The sequence below is a fragment of the Chlorocebus sabaeus genome, chromosome 15, assembly GCF_047675955.1.
Source record: "Chlorocebus sabaeus isolate Y175 chromosome 15, mChlSab1.0.hap1, whole genome shotgun sequence".
Lineage (NCBI taxonomy): Eukaryota > Metazoa > Chordata > Mammalia > Primates > Cercopithecidae > Chlorocebus > Chlorocebus sabaeus.
This window is the reverse complement of record NC_132918.1, coordinates 20,321,060-20,346,798: the sequence shown is the minus strand read 5'-3', so window position 1 is coordinate 20,346,798 and position 25,739 is coordinate 20,321,060. Positions and strand designations below refer to the sequence as shown.

At 37.1% G+C, this 25,739-nt stretch overlaps 1 protein-coding gene across 6 annotated transcripts in view; it reads right to left on the bottom strand.

Moving 5' to 3' along the window:
* MECOM (MDS1 and EVI1 complex locus) overlaps positions 1–25,739 on the bottom strand; it is a 608,842-nt gene that overhangs the window by 374,134 nt on the left and 208,969 nt on the right. The gene's annotated exons all lie outside the window — the stretch shown is intronic.

Below are 25,739 nucleotides of genomic sequence, written 5' to 3'. Positions count from 1 at the left end.
GATCCTGACCTACAGTAGACATTCAAAAGCTGTTTTCATGTCATTGAATTTGTCTCATGAGCTCCTTGATCTAATATACCGAGCAACTAGCCTTGCTACCATATCTTGTAAAATGTCACTCATGTTACACACTTTGAGAATTCTTAGGTGCCTGACCAGGATTTTAAGAAGATGTAGAACTAACTTAGTATTTATTTATAGGTCACCCATCATATGCTAAGCATCTTCTATACATTATCTCATTTGTGCCACACAACAATCCCTCAAGACAGTGTTTTCACCATTTTACACAGTAGTAAAATGATGTTCAGAGTAACTAATAAACAAATTTATCCAACTAGGAGTAAAGCCAGATTTTTAATTTGGTGTGCATCTAACTTCAAAGGCACCTGTAAAGTTGGGATATTATGGCAGGAGAGGTACTGGTAAAGACACATTCTCTTTAATCAAATATTTTAGAATAGCATCCACAGGAGTATGCATGTGAGACCCCAGGCCTGGAAAGAGGAGTTTGCCTCCTGGTTTCCTTTTTCACTACATATGGCAGCAAATCGCAATGAGTCAGACATTGTCATAACACATTGCATAATTCCAGTGAAGTATTCACATCTCAACCACTCTTCGTTATTTCCAATTCCATAATAAATGAAAGGGATCAACTGTTCGGTGGTTTGAGGAGGATGGAAAATCATTTAATTCTTAAGTACCATTAAATATTTAATACTATTATAAGGAAGTAATGTCACTTTCCATAATACATTTGGCTTCAAGTACACTGGAATCCAGACTTTGACACCTCCATACAATGATAAATTTTTGACCCTAAAATTTTATTTGAAATCACGTCTCCAAAATCTCCTTTAGTCAATCTAACAGGAGTAGTATCTGTCAACAGAGAGAACATCATATATAGACCTTAAAGTTTTAAAAGCAAAGCCAAATGAAGCTCAATCATGAAAGGTCTTTTCTTTCTTTAAGGTGAGAGATGGAGCACAAATGAAGCATACCATGGTAAATAGGAACTGTGCTCACTTGCAGTCATGCACTATAGCCATTAAGCCTTAAGGTCTTAAGGTACTAAGCAATGCATATGATAAATTTCTCAAAAACATCCCAGCCATAACATAGTTCTTGCTGATTGCTCATTTACCCATAATGCATGCTGTCATAGCAAAGCCTGACAAATGACAGAGAAAGCTCAGGTTATTTTTTACACTGACTGCCAAGCCCCTCACCTCAGATTATTCATTTATTAGGGCAATCACTGAGGTCTGGGTACTTAATATTGTTTTCACCAAATATGAAAATGATCTACTTGCCTATTCTTTAGTTCCTCCTAGGGCAAGCCATTTATCATCAGCTCAGGATAAATGACTGCTTCATTATAGCTATAATTTATGAGGTGTTAGAAGTAAAGAGCCACGCCTAGAGACTTAAAGCTTTAATATGGATTAAAATAAGATAATCAATCAAGCTAATACAAATTTTCCCTCAGCATTATTTCTTGTTTTGAAATAGCTTAATAATTTGGTGGGGTGGTGGTAAGCTATGTTGAATATCTCATTATCCAACAACATGCATGTATGTCTGAGATAATATGTAAAGAAATATAGGATGTTATGTCATCAGAAAAAAAGAAATACAATGAAACCATCAGCTGTGATTGGCTGAAATCCTCACTTTCCTTAATGGTGTCAAACTGGAGACCAAAGAAGAGCAAAGCAGGTGTAAACTTGGGTAGCAAATTCCCTCTAATTCTTTTTTCTCTGTAAGAATATTGTAGAAAGATTGCTGCTGTTTTATTTTTCCTTATTCTCTCCACAACAAAGAAACACTGGGGAGAGAAGTTATATCCCAATAACATTTCAACAATTTTGCTTTCTTTTATGTCTGAAGGTTTCACAACTCATAATTTGGACAAGAGCAGCTTCTTACTCTGTCTAAGGAATAAAGAATATTTCCCTCTAAAATGGCATTATGGACTTTAAAGAAATTTTTTCTGGTTTACATCTCAATTTTATAGTTATTAGGCTATACCAGAACAAATATTATTTCTGAATTATGTGTCATGCTCAAGACACTAACATAAACCCATTTGGCCCCTTGAGTAAAAAGCTTTGAAGACAGTATGGGAAGTTCATGATTTAATACTTTAAACACACAGCACCAGGAAGAAAATCGCCACAAGAATTAACAAATAAGCAGTCTAAAACCAAAGACTCTAAGGTGCTAATTAAAAAAGCTTCCAAAAGTTGTTGTTATTTTTTTTTAAAGGCCATGTTCCTTGCAGGTGAGACAAATAGGCCCCTGCTGCCTCCAGGCAAATCTTGAAGGAAACTTCCAGCAAGGCCTAGTGACTGGAAACTACTCAGCCTTGAAATTAACATCCCTAGGAAAAACCTTTTCCTCTCCCTCTAGACAACAGCAGCTTACATCTTCAGGACAAAACGAAAAAAAAAAAAAAGATGACAAAAAAAGAGGCCAGAGAAGACAGTTGGAGTAGTCACGCTGTTGGAGTAGTCACGCTGTGTTCTCTTGAAGGGAGCCTTCATTTTTTACCTCAGAGAGAGCGTGAAAACACACAGATCCTGACAATGGATTTAGTCAACGTGGCCAATCTCCCTACTTCCTTACACATACCACTGAGTTTACCTTAAAAAAGTAAAAGCAGAGACTTTCACAAAAGCTGTGCGTCAGGAGCTATTATTACAAATGAGGCCAAGACTCTGCATAAGAAGAAAAGGATCTTTCACAAGTTCATAATGGGAACCGAATGCAAAAGCCATATAATTATAATCTAGAGTATGGCAACCTATGATATAAAATATTTCCACTTAGCGTAACTGTTTTCCATTCAATATTATTTCCAGCAATAAAAGCCTCTGGAATATCACTCAGACTGGTTCAAGTTAAATTCCAATCTAGATCTTTGTTAGCTAAAGGACGTTTTTTTAATTCAGTCATCTTTCTCCATCCTACATGTAATTCAACAACAGCCCTTCAACAGGGAAAAAGCAATTTAAGCTCTGAAGTTGTTCTATGCATGTGTGTGTGAGGTTTTCATGCCCTATGTATTTGGACTGAAAATACTTCTCTCTCTCTCTCTCTCTCATTTAGACCTTAGTTGAGATGGTGAAAACAAAAAAGCAAAATGTGATATTCACAAGTGCACAGCATCTTATTTCCAATTTAAAAATTATTCTGTTAAAAAAAAGTCATACATAAAAGGAACTCTACTTGTAAAAATGAATAGGAATATGTACTACGAAAATATTAATCATCTTAACTGTGAAGAGGTTCCAGTGGTTATAGAGAGAAGGGAAAGTAACTGGCTTGGCTGCTGGGTCTTTGGTTTGCTTGTTACATGTTTACCTGTTTGTTTAATGCTGCATGTATCTCCAGGTACTCCACCATCCATGCCATCAACTGTGGAAAAATTTCCCATTCTTTCTTATGCCCATTTCCAACAAGTTCCAGATAGCAAGGGAAAATATTCTAGGTCTCAATGAGCAATGTTATAAATTATATTTTGTATGCTATACTTTAGAGAGATGTCTTCAGTGTATTATACCATAGATTACTCTTGTGATTTTTATTTCTATGTAATTATACTTGTGATTTTTATTTCTATGTAAAATACAGTTTATGCAAAATTTCTATCGTTTAGTGAGACATTCATAATTACATACGAATAAGAGTTACAGAAGACATTAAAAATATTTTCATAATAGACGTGGAAAAAAGCTATCCTGTGAGCATGTTTGAAATAGACATGGTTTGCCTTAAACTGAGGCATAAAGCCCCACCACTAACTGATAATTTAAAGCACAAAGATGGGGAACTATTTTTTTCCCCTTACTTCTGCTTGTCTGTTTATCTGATGAAATGTTCAAATAATTCCTCTTCTCAAAGTACTAGTCTCTAGTAATGCTTTTTTTATATATATGATCCCTCAAGGTAGTCCTTCCCAAATAGCCATTAATTTAAAAAAAAAAAAAAAAAAAAAAAACTTTGAATGGATCAAATCTTCCAATGGACATCAATCAATATTATCAGATGCTTTGATAAGCCAGGTCATCACTACTCATGGCCACATGCCCAACTATGGCTTGGTAGACTGGGAGAGCAAAGCTGATTTCTTTGAAAGGCCAAGTGATAGAGGTCAAGCTTGAGTCTGCTTAGGAAACACAGGCCTTTTCCTTATTTGTAGGACAAAAATAATTGTTAAAAATTTTTTAATTAAATAAGTTAGTATTTTAAAAATTAAATAAGTTAACATATGGGAAATCCATTGGTAAACTGAAATGCACTACATAAATCTATCATGGATCAATGATATTATTATTTCTGTTTAATTATATTACACATCTTCCTTCATGAGTCAATCAAAATTTAGAAGATATTTACATTGTATTGGAATTTGTTGATTCAGTTCTAGGAATACAAACTCAGCATCAACCATGTAAAGGAACACAGTGCTAGACACAAACGGGACGTGTATCATGGATGTCAAGTCCCTGCTTTCTAGTAGCTCACAGTTTCAAACAACTAAAATGCAGTTATGTGCTGGCTTCAGAGGGACCAGGTTTCTCACAAGACCTAGAATTGACCAATAGCTGACCACACATACCTGCCATGTATTTCTTGAATGAATGAGTGGATGAATGAATACCTAATTTGGCTAACCCTGGGTATCATCCTTATTTTCATCATCTACTAAAAATTAGATTTGAATATTTCTGTTTTTCTGTGAGGTTTGAAAATAACAAAAATATATATATTTTTAATAAGCTAGGCATGAGAAAAAGCAATGGCAGCTACATATTTTTCCATAGCTTTCATTCCCTAATCACTTCTTGCATAGTTATACACAAACCCTTAACTGTTGGCTTTTTAGGGGAAATTTCTCAAATGCAAACAAATATATTTCACCGAATAAAATCCTGACATGAATGGAATGAGAAATAGTAACTTAGATGTAAATTGCTAAGTTACCAATTAGCTTCTTAAAACAATTGAAAGTCACAGAGAGCCCTCAATATACAGAGGTGGTTAATTAATTAACATTAGATGTGATTAATAATGAGTCTCATTTAATAGCAAATATCTGCCTGCAATGGCTGCATGACAGAACAAAAAGCCTTCAGAGAGCAAGCAACTATATTTATCCTGATTGTGTTTGGGATTTTAACATGTTTTGTGCAGGCTGACAAATGGCCTATTAATTATCTAATGTTGTCTGACAACAACAGCTTGATAAAGATGTATGTTTTTGAATCGCTGGATGGCAACTGCTGGAGAAGAACCCCAGAGGGGCCTTGCTGTCCTAAAACTGGGCTCCTAGCCACAATGACAGGCAAGACAAAGCCCTATCTCCCACCACAGCCTTCGCAGATAAAATATGGCTTGGCATTAGGGACATTTTTTTTCTTTCAGAAAACTGCTTCTGCAATATCTGATTAGGAAAAGGAGGAGTAGGTCTTTACTAAATTGGGGTTAAGGCATAATCAATATCATATATGGAGTGTCTGGCCTATTCTGCATAAACACAGGCACTTCATATTATTAAGGAGTCTATAATGCCGAGGAAGCATATGGCAGGACACTGCAGCTCTCTCTATTCTTTTTATTTAGAAGTTTATCTTCCAACCTGTTTGACAGCTGCTCCTAAGTGGTTTCACAGTGCCAAACTATTTTTATGATTGTTTGATGTTTTATTCTCCCATTTCAGTTAATGAGATAGGATCCCACAATGGCCATAATTCAGCGCTGTCAGAACTAAAAAGCATGCTTGTGGCAAGAGAACCTGATGGTAAATAAGGCTAAAAGCAGTGGATAATAAAAAAAACTCTGTTATCAGAGTCGCCTTTGCAATCAAAACTTGTTGGGGTCAGAGCCTTCCTTTCTTTGTGTGGCTTCTGGATATTCCCAGTCCTGTGCAAGGTCCCTGTCCACCATCCTCCATCACCCATTTTGACTCTACAAACAAGTCCTCATTTCTTTTGAAAGGCTCATGAGGAATAATATTAACTAAGAAATGTTAGAAGGTCTTAAAGATATCGAGTGCTATATTCTAATTAAAGGGCTTGTGCATCATTTACAGTGCCAAGCGAGTAATTTGTCATACACTGTTAGAGAGAAATTGTTCAACAAATAACCTTTACAAGAGTCTTGAGAACAGCTTCATAATTGAAATCCCTAATGGTTTTGCTGGGAACTTTTATTAAGGTTTGGAGGATTTTTTTCTTTTCCTCTCCCTTAAGAGTTTATAGAAACTTAGGGTGGTAATGTATTAACTTTCTTTTAGGGAAAAAAAAAAAAAAAAAAGTCCTTTCTTAGTTACATTTACAAATGCCATAAGTATTAACAAAGCCATTTCTGCTAATAATCAAAAGTACAATGTTGTCCAGAAGAAAATGTGAGGCTTGTTTTGTGTCTTTTATTTTGTTTTTATTATTCCTAATGGAGAAAGCTTTAAGACAGACGAAGATACCTACATTTAGAATTATTTTTATCTTACACTAAAGTTCATGATCTTTATTTTGGTGTAACACTATCCTTGAAAATGTCATGTAAAAACATTCAGAGTCACTACTAGATTGAGTCTGTCACATAAATTATTATTCAAAAGTTTAAAACCTGAAAAGTGACCACTTTCTCAAACAATATTTCTTTCTTCTTATTACACATTTAAAATAATGGTCCCTTCATAGGCAGAAAATCGCATGGCAAAAACTCAAATAATAATAAGTCCCATAACTAATTATAAAGCCTGACATGCCTCATACAAAAACACTCCCTGATGACTACCAAAGATTGGCTGCTTTATAAATATTTAATGCTTGCCAGTAACCCCAGTTTTTATCTCACATCTAAGACTAAACCATTTGTCTCCTCTTACAATCAGCCATGTCTATGTGGTGTCATCATGTCTGAGCAAGTTTGACTTACTACATGTTTTCCAGGATATAAAATTCAGGACATGACACATCTTCATGTGAATGAAACAATTACACAATCTAAGAGAGATGAGAAAAAAAGAATTTAAATAGGCTAAGTGTCGTTATAAGGTTAGCTCCAGAGAACTCAAGTCAGAAAAACTGAACATCAGAAAATGATGGATAGGTATGGACCTATTGTGAACTACTGAAGATACAGCTCTTATAATACTCTTCTGTGACCCTCAATTCTTTTCTGCAACCAAATAAAGTTATATGAAGAAAGTGTACACCCTAATTTAGGGATATTTATATCCATGTAAAATAAAGTATATCTCCGCATTTATACTGCGCCACCTCTGGGGAAAAGTGTAGTAGTCTCTAGTCAGGGCTGGTGAAGGCACTTGAGTCAAGAGAAAAACTTTGACAGTTGAACAAGTGGTTCCTGTTAAAGGGATCATAGAAGTTAGAAGGTAAAGATTATTACTCTCTGATTGATTAGTTATCACCTCCCTTGGATTATCCTATAAACCCCATTACTTCTATGAGAATGACTGTCATAATTCCAGAACATTTTACAGGTGAGTACAGCCACCTCCAAAACTGGAAACATGTTTCACAACTTCCAGAACAGAAAACATGTGAACAAACCTAACTACAAGCCATGCATAGAGCAAATACCTTTGAGAGAGCTCATATAACCTGCCAGTGCTCAATGCATAGCCCCTTCCACCAGTCTTACATATGAAACTCAGGAATGTCCAGAGCTCTGAGACACCAGCCACTTCCAAACCACCATTGGAATTGGTTTGGTTTGTCCATCAAGAATGTTGATCTTATTGGCTTGACGTGGCTGCTAGTTGTGAATGTAGTTCTTATGTGTTTGCTGGTAGAAAGCTTTTGAGCCTAGTCCAAGCCAGAGGCTGCAAACATAGGCAGCCTTTGGCCTGCAAAAGTCTATTATTTCATTATCAGTGTTTCTTTTCCTTTAAAAAAAAATTATTTTACTTGTCAACACTTAAAGTGAGAGGATGTTTACATTAATTTTAAAAATCAGATTTCTAGCTTCTTGGAAATTTATAAGGTCTGGCAACATGGGATCCACATCCTGGGTAGAAAAAAAAAAAAATGCTAGAGCCCTAAAAACATTATATCCGTTCCTGGATTCCCTGTGACCCATCACTACGTGAGTCTTTTCCTTCATTCACATCTGGGTCCTGCTCTTGCTTTTAAATAACACCCAAATTCTAGTCCACACCTGCTCCCTACATTGTACAATACAGAGACGGGGGGATTTCAGTGAAAGTGATCAATGTCACAAAACTCATTTGCAGCAGAAGTGGGTTTAGATTCCAGACCCCCTAGTTGACAAATCAAGGCAATTAATCATTATATATTCACCAAGTCAGTAACAGTATATTTTCAAGGGGCTTGGAACCTAGTGGGAAATAAGGGATGCATTTGCAAATGACTATAAAAGGGTAAATGGCTGAAAAGTTACTCTTGCCATGAGAAAAGAAAATATAAAGTGCCATGGACTGTCAGCATCCATGTCAACTGGGAGCTGGTTGCAAATGCAGAATTCCAAACCCGCCACGGACCTGCTGAATCAGTCTACATTTTAACAAGCCCACTCCATGATTCAAATTCCCTGTCCTAGGGGAGGGACTTTGCACCATTCCAGAGGTGCCTTCCATCATCCCCCACGTAAGGGTGGGGCCACATAGCTGTATGGTTATCTGCAACCCCTGTACCCACCATAATACTACACACTGAAAGTTGAACCAATATTAGTAATAAACTACTAAATTAAGATTCTTCCCTCCACCCATAGGAGGAAGAACACACACATGTTCTCGCTGAGTGTGCTTTTCTAATGTGAAAACCAAGGACTGAAACCAGGAGAACCACTGGAAGCAGGCAGGAGGCCCTGACGTGAAGCAAGTCAGTGGCAGGATGTGTAAGAGGAAAGTACATCCAGGGGGCTGGGCTGGCTGCTATCTCAGCAGCCAGACCCAGGGTCAGTTGTTATTAATTGCCATCCAATCCCTCCAATCTCATCATTCTCCAGCTCTGTTCACAGCTCTACCGCTGTTCTCCACAGCTAAACCCAGCTCCCCTGCTGGCGCCCTGCCACGTGTTTGACAGTCCCTTCCAGGCACCCCTTCCCCAACCAGGAGGGCCAGAATCTCCACTAATTAATATAGCCCATGGATGGGGCATCACTTAGGAGAGGCTACTCATTGTTGAGATACCCGAGAGGATTTTTTTTCTTTTAATTTAGGAACTCTCAGGGCTTAATTTTGAACTACAGTTGTTTGGTTGGGCTCTCTGTTCAGAAACTCGGCCAAAGGATTAAGCACTAGCTCTAGGAGTGCAGATAAAATGATTTAAGTAAATTAGTATACTACTTAAAGAGAGAAGAGACATCCTTTAGAATATAAAGGGGAAGAGAGGACAATCACCTGAAAATCATTCACTCTTCTTATCTGATCATATCAGGCCAACTGGCATGTGTGCTAAGAAACAGAACATAACATAAAAGAATAATAGAAAAAAAAACGAACCACAGTCTTCTTTCAGGCTCCATAACTGTATTTTGAGGATAAAAATGAGACTATCATCTTAAATGGAATCTCTGATGTTCATGTTTGAATAATAGATGTTCCCAATTATTACTAAAAATGTCACCTCTGAAATATGAGGGCCACATACCTGTAATGCCATCAGTCTTCCAGGCCTTCACTGAGGATTTGAGTTTCTTTTTTTTTGTTTTGTTTTGTTTTCCTTTATCTTTTCTTCCCCTTGGAATAGGAGCAAATGTCTCTGTATTGTTCAAAAGCATACACCAAAATGTGATGTAACCTAAGCTAGGTTTTCAGGTGTTCCTTTTTCTAAGCACGAGGAAAGAAAATAGATGACACTACAGGTTTAATACTAATTGATTTATTACCTGCCTAAGCAAATCCCAAGCTGCGCAATGGCAGGCTTGGACTTAAAGCAAATGATTTACAAGATAATGTTTGACTCTGGGAAAGGGTAATCAGATCCAGATACAATGGATGATAGGATAATTGAGAAGAAATAAAAGAGGATAAATTGCCATGTGCTAATGAGTTTACAGGCCTTAATGGGAAGGACATCAGTTTTAACACTCAGGTTATGAGCTAGGAGCAAGTCTTTTTCTTTTCCACCCCCGCCTTCAACTGCTAAAGATGTAGTGCTGAAACAAACCAAGATTAATGGTATCCCACTCATTTACTTAACCATTCTTTACACCTCAGAAAGCTTCCTGCATTAAGCATATAAGCTGTGGTGTCCTGTATTAAACACAGGGAACTGTGGTGCTTATTTTTTAAAACCAACTTTACCCCAAGCAGTTCCTGTCAGCAGATGCCACTTATCCAACGGTGCCCAGATATAAATGTTTTTGGCTCGGCCACTTGAGCAACAACTCTTCTGTTCCCGGGTCCCTGGGGGCCTTGGAGCCTGATGAGTTGATGCTGTTATCTGCAAGCCTTTTGGCCTAACGGAGAATATTCTGAACCATTTATGCAACCTGGGTGCACTCACATTTGGAAATGGTTGCCTGAGCAGCAATCATGTCTTGCCTCATGATTCATTTTTATATCTCACTCACACGCCATCCCACATCACCAGCGAGGACTGGTGACACTTTATTGGTATTTTTGATTACTGCTATAGCCATCTAAATTTTTCACAGGATGGGGGCCTCTGGTCCAAATGTAGCCGCACACTGGACTAAGGGTACAGGCTACAAAGAAATAAAGGGGCAGTGGTGAGCAGGGCGATTGGGAAGTAATGTAGAGCAGAGGCACTTCCTAGGAAACAGAGAACCTATTCCCTTGTAATGTTTCTACCAAGTGAAGTTTAATATGATGAATCATGGTGCAGCTCCAGCATGTTCACGCCTTGCAAAAAAGCAGCTCAAGTGCAGCATTTAAACATGTCTGAATGATGACTCGATTCTCTTACACAAAAGCCAAAGGAGTACATACCCAAATTGGCTATTTCTACCTGTATTGGGAAGGTCGTTTCAGAGCGTTTCCCATTTTCACATGTGCTTGGGAAATCCAAGTGCTCATTTCATGCTTACTGATGTAATCCTGATCAAATAATACTCTTATTCACAAAAGCTGATCTGATGTTATAGTTGGATCCTAAACCGTAAACCTCAAACATAATTATTTTCTCAACCTGGTGTTTTGTGCAGTGAGGTTCTAGGGATTGATTTCAAATTTACAACCTTACTATTTTTGAATCAAGCAGTTACTATGTAACTATAAGCAATATTATTTACCCACTCCATACATGAGATTTTTAGGAACATCTGGGTTGTTTCAAGTTTCTGACAATAGTAAAACTTCACTGGTTCGTGTTAATTTGGAGAAATCAGTAAAACAATATTAAGTTTGTCACACTTTCTTAACACTTTACTAAGTGTTTTTACCTGAAAAGTTGACCAGATAATATAGGAAGCTTGCTTTTAGTTTTCAGTTATTACTGAAAATATCTGCAGTAATGTAGGACAATTTGCTCAGCCTAAGCTATAGCTAAGATTCATTTTAATTTAGATGATAACTGTTTATATAGAAATAGATGCTTCCAACAAAATCATCAGGCTTGTTTTCCCCCTTCCACCTCAGCCTAACTCCTGCCCCAAATCCTACATTTTCTTACCTTTCAACTTGATTTACTAACACTTTACATAGCAAACCTGTTTCAGGTGTACTAAGGGTCACCTGCAGTTCAAGCCAGCCCCATTTTGGTTGGACTCTTACAGTTTCTGAATTAGGCCTGTGATGCTCTACCCTATACTACTTGTGCAAAAGCATCTGGTGCTAGGCAGTGGAGAAGCAACCAAGACTGGCATTAGTATACACCCCGAAAGACTAAAGTTAATCTTCTTAACTCTTTAGGCTGCTGTAATCCTTTTCCAAAATGTTTAAGAATAGGTTTTCCCTGTGGTAAAGAAGTAAGAGCCCAATTTCTCAGGCAGATAAACTGAGTCTTGAGAGCTGTTTTGTGGCTTCTGAAGGTCACAAAAGGAGCAGAAAAGCTGGGAACCAGTCCTGGGATCTCAGACTCTCACGTCCCCATTGGGAACACTAGACAATACTGACACCCTCCATGAACTGAATCCAAAAATTGTAAAAGATAAGTTGTTTCCTTATATTGTTCAAAGAGGAAAAAAAAGAATAGCTTTCCCACAGAGAGCAAACAAATACTGAATGGGCCCTCTCTTCATCCTATAGAACTCTATGTGAGAATTTTTTTTTTCTTATGTGAATTCTTAAAAAGTCAGTTTGGATTGCTGCCTAACTTACAGAACATTTCAGAACAGACCTATTTTTTGTCTAAACAATAGAAGTATCGGGTCATAGATTTTGGAGTTGGAAAAGACCTTAGAGATCATAGAGTTCAACACCCTCATTTTACAAACTGAGAATCAGAAAGATTAGATGGCATGGACATGTTACAAGTCATTTATAACAGAGGCAATTAAATACATTTCAAGGAGACTAAATCTATTTGTATGAATGTTCTAATTATTCTAGGAAAAAAGTACAAGAATATGTTATCTGAAACACATTTATTATTTTACATGGCAAGACTTGGCTTCTGCCCATCAGAATAAATCTCACTGAGAGTGGATTCAGTCTCCTTGCAAGAAATTGGACAAATACCAACTAGGCGCCCATTAGCCCAGTCCATTACAGGTTCCATAGACTCCGGTTTTGTCAAAAGCGCAAAGAGGAAATGGCAAAGCAGGGTGCCACACAACGATTAAATAAGAAAAGGGCCAAAAACATCCACAGAGGGGAACCAATTAATTTATAGGAAAGTCCAAGATATATGGGAGATCATGTTCCATATTCAGGTATCAGTTGGCCAGGACCTTTTTGGAAAATAATCCTTATGTTTTATTTGGTGCCCTTCTTGCCTTCCTGTTCCTTCTCAGCCAGTAAACCTGCAGTCTTAAACACCAGCTCCTAGAGAAAACCAATGTTTTGTTTGTTTGTTTTTGTCTAAAACAGACAAGCAGTTGTACCAAGGACCTTCTCCCAAGAACAGGGCATATTAATATTGGACACACAGTTCAGTTCTGATAGGGTTGAATCTTCCACTTGCCCCACCCCAACTCTTTTATTTTCCTACTTCATCTGTTATCTAAATTAGTTGAAAGATTAGCTGTAAAATGATCAACTTCTAAATGATTGAAGCTGTGATCTTATCTGACTCATCATCTGGGACAGAAACCATGGTGCAGATGGATGTTCAAAGAGAAAGACATTTTTACATAAAAAAGATGTCAACAAACACCAGGCTTAGTGTTATTGCCCAGAGGAAGCTGACATCCATGGCTAAGTTTTGAAAAACTCCAGAATTTTAGGACTGCAAAGAAATCTGTGCCTCCGCTTATACAGAATCTTTATTTTTCAAATATGAAAAATGTAAGTTTTCAGAGATTTGGCCAAAGTCATTTAACCAATAAATAACAATGAAAGACCCAGGCCTCTTGGTTCCCACTGTACCACATTTCCCAGCAATTCTGAACCAGCTCACACAGGTCTAAAAAAGCAACAATAGAACAACACAAACTATTGCTCTCCATTTTAGAAAAAATAAATTTTTGGAAGTGATAAGTTATATAAGTTAATCGCAGCTGCCTGTGTGTGCAAAAGTAGCTGTAGCAAAACACCTAGCTGATAAGGTAGTTCTTTAACCTTTACTGGAAGCAAGATTTAAGGCATCTTATGGGAAATCAAAGGCTGCAGCCAATTCCAGGATCTTACAGACCAATGGGAGCAATAGGAACCCTGGTGAGATGGTTTCATGTCATGCCTTTTGAGTCTACATTTAGTCACCAAAAAATAATAGGCTGATATTTTTGTAGAAGAGCTACCTTCCTCCTTCATCTTTGTTATACAGCTTTGTTAACCCTTTCCAAATTCACCATCAGAGCATGTACCTGGGCTCTCAATCGCCAAAACCTGGTGGCATTCTAAAGTGTAAATTTTAAACACCTCTGAGTGGATTTTCCATGAACCTAGAGACCCAGTGAGAGACAAATTCTACCAACAACTCAATCCTCTAGCCAGTGAAGGCAGCCAGCAGACAGCAGGGAAAGCCTATACGTTCAATCAAAGGTAACAGCTCAGCATGCCAGAGTTCAAGCATTATATAGATGTAATATTATTCTTACACCAAAAGACTAAGCTGTTGATGAGAAAATTGCACACATACTGAATGATGGGCTTAATGTCAGACAGCCAGATGGTTTTACTTAGGGCTCTTTCCCATCTTTGCCAGCAGGCAGGAGAGAAAAAGGAAGACAACAATGTTCTAGATTAGGAGCTCCTTGAGAGCAGGGAGCGAGAGGGTTTTGCTTTTGCAACATTAATCTTTATACCACATTCCTGGCAAAAATTAGATGTCCCATATGTGTTTCTTGAATTCATATGGTAGCACTCAAATCAGTTAATTTTCTATTTAGTTTAATGTAAAAAAAATGAAGACTTGAAATTTTTATGCTGTGTTAATTTATCTATATCACACTGGAAAACATCCTTACGAAAAACTGGAAACAGTCTTGGATAAGGGTTTGGGGTTTTTTTCTTTCAAACACAAGTAATATTGTTGCCATTAATGAATACTGTAAAGGTAGTCTTTATTTGTAAATGTATATGCCAAAGGCAAGTATAGTGTATATTCTAGGATTTACAGAATAATTATTTTGAAAATTTCTTTAAAACAAAATTTTCTTGTGCCTAAATTATTTATGAAACTTTGTAAAAAATGCAAATTTTAAATTACAATCTCATGTGAAAAACATAAAGACTAATTTTTATTTACCAAATAAGAAGCTGAAATATAAACTGGTTTTCAAAGCCCAATTCAATAGGACAAAATGTTTTCCTGTTGGCAAGCATAAAAACTCATTTTCATCATTTAAGCTAATGAATCTCTTGGACAAACGCTCAGTTTAAGATATTTCATGGAGAGTGTGGGCACACATTTGTATGTCTGTGAGCATACAAAACAGCACACACATGTAATTTTACAATGCAAGTATAAGGAAATGAACTCCCTTTCCCAGGCACCGGGCATTAAAAAAGAAACCATCCCACTGGGAAATGGAAGGATTAAGCAGAGATTCCTGTATGGCATCATTCATCTTGCACAGATATTAGCTTGATGCTCATGTGAAAACATAAAAACTCCATCTGTTCCCTAGGCATACTTAGTTTGTTGTTCAGATGGTTTGTTTTAAAGACTAATTTGTAATGGTTAAGTTAGTTATTTCAACTGAAAAAAGTGTGCAAAATGGAGCTTGGCATCTGGTTTTGCTAAAAGTGTTAAGTAATATTTAAGCAGCTGAGTGTCATCTCTACTTAAAGGATAAAATGAACAAGGGAGGTGGATTCTGCCTCCAGATAGATGAGCTTCAATCAGTATGAATGGAAACAGAATAAAAGTAAGAAAATTATTATATTTTAAACTCTAAGGTCATCCTCAAATATTTTTGAACTTTTCATTTAGATGATTTAGCCATATGAGAAATTCTGTGTAACTTGTTCTACTTTGATAGTGAAACCTTAAATATTTACACATATCAAGTTACACGTTTAAATGTTTTCTCCAACTGCCATTGGATTTGGGAATAGGTGGGAGGCTGCAATAAGATGGCCTTTGTTTCCTCGTAAATGGTAATTTGCGTCTTCACTGTCATGATGTCAGATACCAAGTACAGATGCCTATCATATTTTTATCAAATATAATTTTGTTAGGAGAACTAAAAGTATGACTGCAAAAAAAAATTTTTTTAATTCGCCTGTTTTTCTGCAAGGGATATAAGCCCTTGACTAATGAGGGTTCCTCCTTAATCTGTGAAGTTTCAGCAAAGTTTGCTGAGAGACACCGACAGAGTGGAAACCAGGCAGAAGAGAAGACTCACATGGCCACCTCACTGGCCAAAGAACCCTTGAGAGCAACAGCACAATAGATGTCAGAGACAGGACATCCAAGGTAATGATGTCATTCCTATTATCATGTGAGACAACATTTGTGTGAGGATTCTTGCATATGGCCATATTAAAGATTTACATTTGGAGTTTTGCTAACATCTCCAAAGCAATGGAGACACTGAACATTTTTGTTTTGAAAGCATTTCAAAGCAGTTGTCTGTTAAATTTTGGAATGTAAAAATGTAGTTATACTTGGCATATGCATTTAAATGTAAAGCACACCTCTGTGATCATTTTCATAATAGCAAGATTCTTTGTTGGATTGGAGACAAAAGAAAATCTCAAAACACTATCCAAAAACCTTCCTTCTTGTCCATCAGGATGTCTCGCAGTGTAAATCTCACAGACTCTAGTTTTCGAAAAGCACCATGGACCCTCATTCATTGCTTATCACTTTTATTCTCTCTCATTCTACCTGCTTTTTCTAATTCTCACTGGATTAGAATAAGCAAATTAGGAGGGCATTAGCATTACGTGGGGGAAAGTGGGGAAAATTCTCCAGGAAACTGAGGGATTACTGTATATTATTGATTTAAATCTATTGAACTTTATGGCCACATGTATCCCCTTAAATGGTATTTTTCTTCTATATCAATTTATAATACATTATAACTTCCCTCTGTACATAACTATCCCAATTCAGGTGAAAAGAAGAGCAACTTCACCATTGTTCATGGTCATAATCATCAAGTCTTTGTCTATGTTGAGAATACAAAATTCAAGTTTTCTTTCTTCTACTAAGAAATTAAATTAAACATTAAATAGCAAATTTTAAAAGTGTTTACTGATTTTCTTTGCCTTACTGTCACTGTGTCAGGCTCCAAATATCAAGCCAAATATATTTAATATTTAAAACGCTGAAAATGTTTACTCAATTCACCTCTTTTTTATGTGGAAGAGTTTTTTCTTTTAAAAATCTTATAATGAATACTTATATTAGAATCAGAATAAAGACAAAATTCTTATTACTAACCAATTTCTCCATTTAAGCTCTTTTCACCTATATATTTGTACTTTATTGAAGTTCCCTCTGATGTTTTAAGTTCTTCATTCTTAAGACAGCCTTGTTTAAAGGTTAAAAGCATGAATTCTGGGGCTGAACTGCCTGGGTTTTAATCTCAGCTTTGTCACTAATTAGCCGTGTGCTCTTGGGCAAGTTACTTAACCTCTCTGTGCTTTCTCCACATTTGTAAAACTGGGATAATAATGTCTGTTTCCTGGTATTGTTATTTAATAAGCTATTATGTATAAAGTGCTCAGAATACTGGCTGGCACATAGTAAGTGCTCTATAAGTATTCATTATATAAATAAAATAAAACAAAAACCTGAAAGACAGCCATTGATTGATTCCATTTGGACAAAGCCAGATAAATGGCCAACACTTTGCTTGTCTTACATTATCATCAAAATGTGATCTCTCTCATTTTACACTGATTTTTTCTGTATGTGTTGACATCCATTTTAACATAATGACATCATTTCATTTCACTTTGGTCTCAGCTGTTAACAGTGCTATTGAACACTTGGTATAGATTAATTTATCTTTCACATTTTAATATGACTTTCTCACTGTAAGAAAATCCTCATGATATACTAACAATTTTATTTCTAGAAAATTCAATCTTGGAGATAAGTGATTACTTCTAAGAATACCCATAAAAATTACAAGCTCAATTACAACTCATCTGGTGTTTAAAATGTTTTCTTCCTTGGCTCTATTACAGATCTTCTGGGCTTTAGCTTATAATATTCTGAATATAAACTCTATATTTTACCTGATCCTTTTCTAATAAGAGTTCTTCAAACACTATGCTACATAGGAACCACAATGCAGTCATGGTGTAAAAACCACATGTCTTTACAAACTCACCTCTTTAAAATTTGTGTGTCTACTTTGCTTTGATTCTAAAGTTGTATTTTGTTGCTATCTGAACATTTGAGATATAATATTTGAAAAATCAAAGTATAAAACCGGAGTGAGTACAATCCCTGGCCATCCGTTGCTATTGCTGGGCTAGGAATCCATCAGTCCAACAGGCAGCCTCCCGAAACGCAAACACTGGATATGCATATACCCAATGGACTTCAGCTGAATAAAGTGAATACTGATATTGGTATTTAGAAGCGGGTCCTTCTCAAAGAAGCCTTGGTACACACCTTTGACCCTTAACTGGGGTGCTCCAACATTGCCTGTGATGATGGCTTCCAGTGAAGGCTCTGTGCTGTGCTTGGCTGCATTTCTATCTGAGTGCCAACAGCAAGATAAATGAAAGACTGGTTCACTGGAGTACTGGTGGTTTGGGGGCTATTGATTTTTGGTCCATTCTCTTTAAAAGTGAGATCTAAAAAGTTGACAGAGGGTCATTAATTTCATCATATACTTGTCGTCTCATCCATAACCAATCCAGAGTCTGAGTGTGCTTGTCACTCTGTGTTTGCACTTTATTTGTTTGGGGTTTTCTTGGTGATTCCACTCTTTTTTTTCCCCCTTTCACTTCAGCCTCTTTAAATAAAGAAAGAAAAGAAACATGCCAGTTTGTGGCTGTTTCCTGAAAATGATTTGGGGATAGGGAAAATTAAAGATACAGATACATAGAGAGAGATTCTGATAATGGGAAACAGTCAGAAAATAGCCTCTTCCAGCTGCCTTCTAACCTTGGTTTAAAAAAAGAAAAACTCCATATAAGATTCGTCAATCCTAATTATTCAATTAGCCCACAATTGAATAAACACTTACATAGGTGAACTAGTGGACTTGTTTTAATGAAATATTAAAATACAAGTTGCCAACATTCTTTTTAAAAAAACTTCTGCTTTCTCAACAAATGTACAAAATACAGAAATAATTGATAGTAATGGTTGTTAATTGAGTTTCTTTGGCTGTAAATTCAGAACAGGTCTACCAATCCTGCAAGAAACACCAAACTGAATTTTAAGATATCATGAAAACATCTTACTGGTGAGATTTTATTGTTATGATGGCAGGTTTATTTTTTGTTTGTTTTTTAACAGGGTAAGGAGAGTTTGGCAGCATCCATAATTATTATTGAAATAGCCATCAAATAAAATCTTTAAGCCTGGTTGAATATTCGATGAGCTGTGTAAATCTAGAGTGTGGAAAACAATAGCACAGGGCAAGAGTAGAATTCCAGAGAAATAAGCAGAGATTTTTAGACAATTCTTCAGCAGTCCACCTAGACAGTTAGGTCCATCTACCTAACTGGAGATGCAGTTGATTCTATGGTATCTATTTTGAAATCTAGTTTCAAGACTGCAAGTGAGGAAAGCAAAGGAAAATATGATTAAGTTCATGGGCCAAGGCAAGGAAATCCAGTATTAATAATATCACAACCTGCCAGTAAATCTCTATTTTATAGGTGAAGAAATACATTTCTACTTTAAAGTGTGTTTTTATATACCCTTGAGTGCCCAACTAGTTAAACTACCAAGGGAGCTCTACATGATTTAGAAGTTAATCCTTCAAATGGCTAACAATTGAATGCCTCAGCTGTTTGTAGTTTCCTACCGCTGGCTAATTTCATTTTTGTTTCATATGTTCAGTGGTAAGCTTTCATTGTTCACTGACACTGAGGTTGTAAGTCTACTTAATTTCGTTAAAATGAGGCTGAGAATGTTCATAGTTTTTCGCTGGCTACAACAAGACCTAGGAAAACTTGGAGTGAACACCCCATAAAGGAACTCAATAGGAAAGAAAATTGAGATGACCCAGCTCGGGGTCAGCTTTCATCACCATGGAGTAGGGATGTAAATAAACATCTTTAAATGTGTTAAAAGGCTTCTGAGATCCGAAAACGTGTAGTGCTTTGCATTATCTCAGGCTCTGTGGTTACTTTTCTGGCCAACTCACTTCCCTTTTTATGTCAAGTCATTTTCCCCCAAAGCCATTGCTTGAAGTTGCAGTAAAGGACAAACCCAACAGTCTTCATGTGCTTCTTACTACTAAACTCCCTAAATTTTTTTTTCATCTACTACCACCTGCTCTATTTCCTCCCACTCTCCCAGGGTTCCCTACACTTTTCCTTTTAGCTGCTCAAAGGCACAAATCTCCTTCCCATGCCCTGATTCCTCATTTCCCTTCCCCAGATAACTCCTGCCCATTCCTTTATTTCAACATACCCATCCCTTAGACAAGTTATTTTTTCTAACTCTTCATACTAGATCTGCTCCACTGGCCTCGTGTTCTCTCTTTTATGTGTACAAACACGTACTTAATTCTTCACAGCACTAATCAGGGTTGTAATTAAACAATTAATTGTGTAATTAATTTTTAGTGTCTGTCTTTCCCATTAGAATGTAAGCTCTGTGTAGATTGGGACCATATCTGTCTTATTTACTTTGCTGTGCCTCAGAGCCTAGCTCATAGTATCCACTCAACATTTTGTTGAATGAATGAATCCATTCCAGGATCAGCGTTCTCACCTGCAAAATGTAATGAAAAGGAATCCTTGTTTCTCAATGTCATTGTTAGGATCAAATGATATAACAAATATTTGAAAAATACTTTATAGGAAATCAAATGCTGTAAGAATTATTATTAATGCATTATCATTAATGTATAATGGTAGCAATTGTTATTGTAACCATTTCTGACACATGGAAGCAATTGCTTGAAAGGAATTTGTCAAATGACAACTACTCTGATCTTACTTGATCTTACTTCATGCAAAAGCAGCCAACCACTCGCCTGGGAACAGACTCCCTTCATCTACCCCGTGCCTCCTAGGCAGACTGCCACCAAGGAATCTGAATGCAGACCTTCATAATTCCATTTTAATCATGGTCTTGGTTGAACTCAAAAAACATTTTTTGGCACTTGATGAGTGTTAGAATATCTCAGCAGCCGTTCTAGGGCAAAGTAAGGCACTGCCTAGAAAAATTAACATTCTAATAGTAAGGATGGACACAGGGACAGGTCATTACAATTCTAACCAAATTCCATAAGGGGAGGAGCCAGGTTATAAGAGAAGTGCACTGAACTCAATCTGCAGCCTCAGTCATGACTTTCCAGGAGGAGATGGTGACTAAGCTGATTCTTGAAGAATGAACAAAGTTTCCCAGGTAAAGATGGTGAGAGTGTTCCCAGCAGAACAAGCAGTATGAGAAAGATACAAATGCATGGAACAGTAAAAATACAGGTCACCAATCAGGTGTCCTGTCAGTAGGAAGCCAGCAGGGAGTCTTTATCTACAATGTCTTAGTATTCCAGCAGTTGCATAGGAACCTAAATCTGAGATGTGGTTTTATCAACCAAAAGTAGAATTGCCAAAAGCCCAGCAAAATAACCTATGAGTGACTTAAAATCAAAACCACTACCTATCACCCCTATTTTAGCATCAGCTAAGTGTGGCTGCTTTTAGAAAAGCAGCTTAGCTCCACAATAGTCTTTCTGAAAAACTAATCATGTGAAAGTATGAAAAATGTACATTTCAAAGTGTACATGTTTTTTCTCCTACCCAGAAGTCCTCCTTTCAACTTTCCAGCAATGCCCCCTTGCATTCATAAACTCTGTATCCACAGAGATACACGCATTTTTCCGGAAAAGTCATTAATTTTGGAATTTAAGAAATATGAAATAGACAAAGTGGGTAATTTTTCACACTTAGAAGAATATACCCGTTATGTTTTGACTCTTTCTTGCACAGCTGAGAAGAGATTAATATAACTCACTTTCTTTATTAATTGGCTTCCCAGGTACCATAAAAGATGGTACCCAATCAAGTCACTTAAAGAAAAAAATACCCATAGCACTCATTTACCCCCAGTCAGGGAACATGGTCATCACACATTAACTTTCCAGCAGCTAGCCTTCCTAAGAAACTGATGTGATATTAAAGTTCCAGAGGAGTCAACTTTTAAATAAAACTGTTGAATTATCCTCTTCACCAAAAGGCACCCCAAAGTACTTTATATTAAAAAAGTAGCCAAGCACATGTGCCAATAATTCAAAAGTGTATATAATTACAAACCATTTTATTTTGCAGAAGCTTGGAGTTAGAACAATTCTAGCTTATTGAGAAGCTCTTCAAATTAGAAAGTAAGAGAGCAAATCACAAAAGATACATTCCAACTTCCTCTATTCATAGCCATAAGAAAAAGCCAGGGGAAAAAAGTAATAAAAGGTCTGAAGTCCTATGAGACTACACTTAAACTCTGAAGTCTAGGAAAGTCTTACTTTAACATTAGCAAGAATTCCAAAGATTTGTATTTAATCTAATGGAAGAGAGAAAAAAAGAGGCTTCTTGATGACAGCAAAACCACACTCAGATCATTGGAGGTCTTGGCAACCAGATACAAACTTATTCCTTTAGGAGCCCTGTCCTTTCTGTTGAAGTTCACTGCTGGAAGAATAACACAACTTTACAGTCACAGTTCTGCCATGAAAGGAGGAATCGTGGGGTACAGGTGTATGATGGGGAGGGGATAGGCAAGAGGAAAGAAAGTGCTATGTATTAGACTGTTCTATTCCTGGCCACAGAGAGAGAAATTCTGAGGCACATCACAGTATTTGATGTGTAAGCCTAGGAAGTCAAAACAGGAAGAAATACCTTTAGAATCCTAATGGTCCTATTGCCAGAGAATAAGTTATGAGGAATCTGGTGTATCTATCATCTAGGAACCAAAGAAAACTAAAAATCACATATGCTTGTTCAGCAGAGGAATTACTACAGGTTAAAAAAAAAAAAAAGTCCATTTTAAAGATTTAGAGATAGATTCAAATAGCTAGCTATTTTTTTTTTTTTATTACAATAAGGCACACTTTTAAATACCTAACGTCCTTTTGTTTGGGGAGGGTTTGTTTGTTTGTTTGTTTGTTTGTTTGTTTGTTTGTTTGTTTTGAGACAGGGTCTGGCTCTGTCATCCAGGCTGGAGTGCAGTGGCGTGACCTTGGCTCACTGCAACCTCCTCCAACCCCTCGCCATAAAACCCTCCCAATACTCCCATTCCCACCCCAGGCTCAAACGACCCTCCCACCTCAGCCTCCCAGGTAGCTGGGACTATAGGCACGTGCCACCACGACCGGCTGATTTTTTTGTAGTTTTGTAAAGATAGGATTTAGCCATGTTGCCCATGCTAGTCTCGAACTCCTGGGCTCAAGCAATACACTGGCCTCGACTTCCCAAAGTGCTGGGATTACAGGCATGAGCCACTATGCCCAGCCTCAACGTCTCTTTTTTTTTTTCCAATCTCTTTACCTCTATTTTTGTTTCTGCTTTTCTTTCTAAGTTTACCTCAGAGAAAAAAAAAAAAAATACCCCAGCTTTAAATTCTAGACACCTATCCTGTGTAACTCCCACCTAGCAAGCATTGAATACATATATTTAAATGGAAGCAGAATTACCATTTAAATCAGATAATGGAGAACACTGATGAAAACTAAGTGAAACTTCTCAGAAAAGTCATGCGCTCTTTGGGCTTTATATCCAGGAATCCAACAAGGAGGAAAGTACCGTCCCAGCTGAGCAATAATTATTCTTCCTTAGATTTTTCAGCTCTCATGATACTGCACTACATTGCCTAAGTCCTATATGCTAACCACTCTCCTTTGCTATCTGCCTATAATTTCTTGTTTATTCTTTCCTCCTGGCTCCTCATCACAATGCCTGGAATCACATTTGTATAATTTTGGAGGCAAACAAAGCACTTCCATGTCGTTTCTCTCTTCTGTTTTTCTCCATGTAAGTTCTCATTTTCCATTTATACAACTCACTCTATTTAATAGTTTTCCTTACTATTCCATTTATGCCCTCTTGATTTGATGACGTGAGCTTATTAATGCCCCCTTCATTTTAGCAACCATGTTTTGTTGTCCACGTGTCCCGAACTTTCAGTTTAAGATCTTTAGCTGTGTAGACTTGGGCTAGACTTCATATTGTCTGGAATTCTAAAATAGAACAAAATTTTGCCATGACTACATGTGCAAGGATCCTAAGAGTGTTTCTCTCAAAGGAAGTATAAGTGCTTGAGGTGACAGATACCTCATTTACCCTATTGTGCTTATTATGCATTGTATGCCTGTATCAAAATATCTCATATACACAATAAATATATACACCATGTACCAACAAAAATTAAAAATTAAAAAAAATAAAGTTTCTTTCTCCATTCAAGAGGTTAGTTCACCCAATGGTGCCTATAATATTGTGTAAAATAATAATAATTATAATATATTCAGGAGGCTGAGATAGGAGGTTCACTTGAGCCCAGGAGTTTGAATCCAGCCTGGGCAACATAGTGAGGCCCCATCTCTAAAAAAGGAAAAAGAATAAAGGAGAGGGGGAAAGGAAAGGAAAGGAAAGGAAAGGAAAGGAAAGGAAAGGAAAGGAAAGGAAAGGAAAGGAAAGGAAAGGAAAGGAAAAAAGAGAAGGAGGGAGGGAAGGAAGGAAGGCAGGCAGGCAGGAAGGAAGGAAGGAAGGAAGGAAGGAAGGAAGGAAGGAAGGAAGGAAGGAAGGAAGGAAGGGAAAGAAAGTAATATAAGCCTTAGTATTCATTTTTTCAAATTGGTCAATTTATATAAAATCCTAACCATGTCTTTAACCAACAAAAAGTTCAAAGACAAGGTCTTAATGACTGATTACTATTGTGGTAAGACAAATATGTCATATGTTCTAAAAATCAATCAAAATATTTACTTTGTCCCTACCTGGTAGCTATCAATATATATAGACACCACCCAGATACCATGCCAACTGTCAGAGATTTTTAAATCAGAGAAGAAACCTAGAGAAAGAGTCATTAGAATCAAACAGTCTCCTGGTTTCCAAAAGGAGGTCCACCACAGTGGTTCCAACCTGTGAGATAATCAAAAATAATCTTGGAAGTTTTGTCAGAAATACAGAATCCTGATTTCTACATTAGATCTGTAAGGTAAATAAGGCTGTCTGGAAGTGGATTCAGGAATATGTATTTTTGAAACTTCCCTGGTGATCAGAATGATCACCCTATCTACAAACTGCTGATTTATCTGGCCTTCATCCTAATCCACAGAATAACCAAAAACACAAGAGCAAATTATGAGGTTCCCAGCCACTGAAAAAAGAGAAAAGAGAGACCATTATCCCTAAATACTGTAAAACTTGAAATTCAGCAACACGATTTTGAGAACATAGAACAGTCACTATTTTTGTGCTGTCCTGCAGGTTAGGGGAGGGAAAAAATGTGTTTAAACATCAGATACGGCAGGGCATGGTGGCTCACGCCTTTAATTCCAGCACTTTGGGAGGCTGAGGCAGGTGGATCATGAGGTCAGGAGATCGAGACCATCCTGGCCAACATAGTGAAACCCTGTCTCTATTAAAAATACAAAAATTAGCTGGGTGTGGTGGCGTGCACCTGTAGTCCCAGCTACTCAGGAGGCTGAGGTAGGAGAATCGCTTGAACCTGGGAGGCAGAGGTTGCAGTGAGCCGAGATTGCACCACTGCACTCCAGCCTGGTGACAGAGCCAGACTCCCTCCCAAAAATAAAACACAAAAACAAAAACAAAATACCAGATACTATTAGTTTTGGGTAAAAGAGAGGGAAGCCAATTACACATATAGCAAAAGAGAAGGAAGAATAAATACTCCCTCTATATATATAGTATTCATTATATCTATAGATAGATAGATATAGATACGTAATTGAATCTATAGGCAGGTTCTCAGAGAGAAAGAATACTCTCGCATCTCTCCTCCCTTCTCCTATGAGCACAACTCAACGTGACAGATTGGGTCAGCAGTTGAGGTGGAAAT